Here is a 5,486-nt window from a genome sequence, read left to right on the forward strand (position 1 = left end):
TTGTTTTAAGGGAACTTTTAGGGCTTCCTTCCATTTATCTTGTGTCATGGAGTGATTTATGTATGGTTTGAGGTTGGGACCTCAGATCTGGACTATGAGTGGCCTTGTGAGTCCAGAAACCCGAGCTTTATTGAGTTGGAAGCAAGCTCTTGTACATCTATCCCTTATTCGAGCATGTTTTGGCATTATGAGCCTTACATGCCATGCATGAACGTAAAGCTTGCAGCTTTACGTGCTATTCGAGCCTTAGAATAGTAGATCTAGTGATTGGAGTGATAGATCTGCATTAAATTGTCTGAATGAGAAATCAGATCAAAGGGACTCGCCGAGTCCATGAACTGACTCGACAAGTCGGCGAGGGTTTGTCCCGATGGATTGATTGTGCGATAACTCGGCGAGTCGGGGGTCAACTCGACGAGTTAAGCTGGACTTTTGAGACTTCTGAGGATACGAGGGGACTCGACGAGTCGCAGGAGTGCACTCGACGAGTCGGGTCAAACATGGACTGTTGACTCGAGTTGACTTCTGTTGACTTTGGGGTTTTGGTCAACATGAGTAATAAAGACCATGGAGGGGTAAAATGGTCCTCTATCCACTTTAAAGAGTTACAGAGAGAAAGAGTAGCCTTCGGTTACTTGAGTCGTGAAAAGAGTATTAATTAGAGATATTTATCCTATGTGCTAGGCGGAGGCTAGATCGAGGATATCGAGCACGAGAGTTTACTAGACATCTTTCCAGGTGAGTCTTCTCCCTATACATTACCTAGATTGGTATTTACGTCCAGACCGGAGGATCTTATGTGTTATGTGTGTGATTTCAGGTGTCTATGGAGGAATTTAGTTGTGTGGCATGAGATACTTCGGTGGTACTTTCCGGGTTGGTGGGTTCAACCTATGTGGCGTTGAGAAGCGATTTTGAGGGCTAAATCTAATTCAAGTGGGGGAAAATTGTAACATCCGGATTTTCAGGGATATTATTGTATATGTTATACTTGAGGTTGAAGAAGAGACTCGACGAGTTAAGGGTCCAATTCGCCGAGTCGAGTCGAGATTCCCGCGTGGATTTAATGAGTGGACTCGATGAGTCAGGGGAGGGACTCGCCGAGTAGGCGCTGGGCAGAGAAACCCTAATTTTCCGGACTTGTGCCCTATTTAAATGGCCTTAAGCCCTTATTTCCGCCTCCCTTATCTCCAGAGAGCCCTGTGGGAAACCATAGATCAGTTCCATCCATTGTGAGAGAGAGAGAGAGAGTGGCTAAATTGGGTGTTCTTGTGCAATTATGATAGGGTATTTGGAGAGCATCTTGGCTTGGATCAAGAGAAGGCTTTGGATCCAGAGATTCTTCAGGGTTCTGCTTCAGTTGAGGGTAAAAAGATGCTATCTTGATCATCTCCTTATGAGATCTTGTTTTAAGGGAACTTTTAGGGCTTCCTTCCATTTATCTTGTGTCATGGAGTGATTTGTGTATGGTTTGAGGTTGGGACCTCAGATCTGGACTATGAGTGGCCTTGTGAGTCCAGAAACCCGAGCTTTATTGAGTTGGAAGCAAGATCTTGTACATCAAGCCCATATCGGAGCATGTTTTGGCATTATGAGCCTTACATGCCATGCATGAACGTAAAGCTTGCAGCTTTACGTGCTATTCGAGCCTTAGAATAGTAGATCTAGTGATTGGAGTGATAGATCTGCATTAAATTGTCTGAATGAGAAATCAGATCAAAGGGACTCGCCGAGTCCATAAACTGACTCGACGAGTCGGCGAGGGTTTGTCCCGATGGATTGATTGTGCGATAACTCGGCGAGTCGGGGGTCAACTCGATGAGTTAAGCTGGACTTTTGAGACTTCTGAGGATACGAGGGGACTCGACGAGTCGCAGGAGTGCACTCGATGAGTCGGGTCAAACATGGACTGTTGACTCGAGTTGACTTCTGTTGACTTTGGGGTTTTGGTCAACATGAGTAATAGAGACCATGGAGGGGTAAAATGGTCCTCTATCCACTTCAAAGAGTTAGAGAGAGAAAGAGTAGCCTTCGGTTACTTAACTCGTGAAAAGAGTATTAATTAGAGATATTTATCCTATGTGCTAGGCGGAGGCTAGATCGAGGATATCGAGCACGAGAGTTTACTAGACATCTTTCCAGGTGAGTCTTCTCACTATACATTACCTAGAGTGGTATTTACGTGCAGACCGGAGGGTCTTATGTGTTATGTGTGTGATTGAGATTATGTGCATTGTGTTATGTGTATCCTTTGTGTTATATAGACCGGACCGGAGGGTCCAATGACTTACGAGGCCAGAGGGTCCTCGATTAGACCGGACCGGAGGGTCCAACGATTTAGATCGGGCCGAAGGGTCCAACGAGCTAGACCGGAACGGAGGGTCCAACGAGCTACGGGACTGGAGGGTCCCGCTGAGACACATCGACCAGAGGGTCGTACCGAGTTATAGCCTCGAGTGGCGTATGTGCTGTATGTGGTATATTGGGGAACTCACTAAGCATTTATGCTTACCGTGTTATGTGATATGTGTTTCAGGTACTACCGAGGATCACGGGAAGGCGCCATCATGATTTGTACACACTGGCAGAGGATTATGTTTTTGAGATTCTGGGATATGTTTTACTGTGATGACATTGATACACATGAGATTTTGAGAATATTATATGAGTTTTATTGCGTTTGAAAAATGAAAAATCGTTTTAAAATTTACGTCGTTACAAATGGGCCAAGTTCATTTAGGTTGGGCTAAGCTTTCATGGATAGTCCATGGAGTGTTTAGCCCATGGATCCTATGGAAATGAAAGGTCATGGGTATTAGGGTTTACATGAATGTAACCCTAATCCTCCATACTATATAAAGAGGTCCTTGGCACTTGAAATTGGCACTAGTGTGTGAGAACAAAGGATGGGCCGATTTCTAGAAGTGCTTACTATCCTCTCAAGTTTTCCAAGGTGTTTTTGGTGATTTGTGATTCCACTTGAGGCTTCCACACTATTGGCGCTAAGCTCTTAAAGTTCATGTCACAACTAGCATTTTAGCTAGGAAATTTTATTCCTGTGTAACCATTCAACTATTGTAAATCTTATACTCTAAGTAAATCTCACTCAATGCTCATTTAGATTCATCAATTATGTTCCTCAAAGAGTCTGAAGTCCTAAGAACCATGGTTTGAGTCCATATTGGACTAGAAATTTCTTATTGGGCCTAATGGACCAATAAGCACCCAATTCAACTTTATTGGACTTAGAAGCCCTAATTGGATCCTAATTGGACCCAATTCATAAATCTAAAACATTTTGGACCATTTGGGTCTAGAATGATTCATTCTAACCCTAATGGGCCTTATTGGGCCATAACTAATCCAATTAACCTTAGTGAGCCATAAGCCCATTCTTTTTATTCTATTTGGGCCGTGAATGCTTCCAAGAGCCCAATAGGCCGAAAATTTTTATGTTTAGGACCCAAAGATCCTAACTAAAGTTAATGGGCCCAAAATACTCCACCCTTTCTTCTTGGCCCAAAATCGCGGCCCATGTATAAAACAAAAAAAAAAGTAAAATGGGGGGGAGGGTTGACTTTGGAGGTGCCACCTCCGTAATATACACCATGTATCAAGACATGGTTTCTCATGTTCCCATGCTAGTCACCTCACCTCTCTCTCTCCCCTCTCTTCTTCTACTCTCGGCCGAGAGCCACAACACACACACACACACTCAAAAATCCTCTCCAAACATCTCTAAAATCATCCTATTCTTTCATCAAAGATCAGAAGGTTTTGTTTGTGCTTCAAGAGTAATCTTCAAGGTTTCAACTTCTTGAAGCCCCTAAGTTCGAAAACTACTCAAGGGAGTTGCTAGGGCCGAAAATCACTTCAGCTCTTTCCATTCTTTTTCACAAACCGAAACATCAAGCTAAGGTGAGTTCATACCCCCCTTGTTTTCGGTTTTTCATATGATTTTTGGGGGAGAATGCAAGTAAAATGTGTAGATCTATGTGTTATATGCATGTATTGTGTGAATTCTTAGTTTATTTGGTAATAAGGTGTTAGATCTTAGAAAATCTCGAAATATTAAGTATTATTTAGCAAATATCTATGAACTATGACATTATATACATCACATTATCAAGCCAAAAGTGATTACATGTTTAAGATACAAAAGATTTCAACAAAAAAACCTTGTTAGAGGTCAAAATTGTCAAGAAAACAAAAGATAAGGGCTAAAAGTGACATTTATGTTTTTATAAGGGCCAAACAGATCCTACATGTATAAAAAGGTGTTTTTATGTTAAACATACTTTAAAAAGGGCCAAAAATGCAAATTTAAGCTTAATGGGCCAAAACTTTTAGGCCTCACGGTTTTGGGCCCAATTTGCAAAAAAAATGAAGTTTTGGGGTTAAAAATGTTATTTGGCCAAAGTTTGAGTCATAAATGTAAATAAACCAAATTTAGGGGTGAAAATAACATTTATTTTCAAATTGGACCAAAAATGTAAAATTTTCCAAAATCGGGCCGAAAGTGTAAATTTTTACAAACAAGGGGCTGAAAATGCACTTTTCTGCAAAACAGGGTTCTAAATGTGAAAATATAACTTTTTGGGCTAAAACCGTAAATTTTTAGACATTTGGGACAAAATTGCAAATTTTTATAAATTATGGACTAAAGTGTCATTTTTACAAAACTTTGGGCCTTAATTAAGAATTGCAGGATTATTGGCCAAAAACGTCATTTTTACAAAAAAGGAGGATTTTTATCATCAATCTATTAAACCCCGAGCTAAAACGAACAACGGAATAATACAAACGAACGGAATACGTCGATAACTATTTATTGGGCCTAATATACACGTTACTTGGTCATTGGACTCTAAGGGCCCAATTAAGTGTATATTGAGCCCAATGTTTTTCCATGATGTGTTTATTTGGTCTTGCGACCCACTTACATGTTAATTTGGGCCTAAGTCATGGATTACATGTTATTGGGCTTTTGTGGCCCATTTACATGCCTATTGGGCCTAAATTACCCTCTTATATGTTATTGGGCCTTTGTAGTCTAATTACATGCTAATAGGGCTTGGAAATGGAAATTTCACATGTTAGTAGGCCGTAACTATACCTTTGCGTAATCATTAAACTTCGTATACTTTTATATGTACCTTTCGAATACAAAAACATACCACATATACGTAAACATTAAACATAGAACAAAAAGGGGTTGAGAATCTAGTGAGACATGTCGGTTGGCACCTCCGAGTGTACAATCGTAGCCTGTAGTTATAATCAGAGTTTCCTGGTAGGAAAGCGGGAGTCTGTGTATAGATCTATACGGGGTGACCCCCCCCCCCCCCACGCCTTAGTTGTTCGCTACAGCTAGACTAGGCCAGTCTAGGGCGACAAAAATCCTTAGCAAGACCGGCATTTGGAAAAATACCAAGACGAGCGACCTAGTCATTATCATGCATGGTTATAACGGCTCATATAGGGAT

The sequence above is a fragment of the Lactuca virosa genome, chromosome 5 (genome assembly GCF_052849685.1).
Source record: "Lactuca virosa cultivar CGN04683 chromosome 5, Lactuca_virosa_CGN04683_v6, whole genome shotgun sequence".
In the NCBI taxonomy this organism is placed as follows: Eukaryota; Viridiplantae; Streptophyta; class Magnoliopsida; order Asterales; family Asteraceae; genus Lactuca; species Lactuca virosa.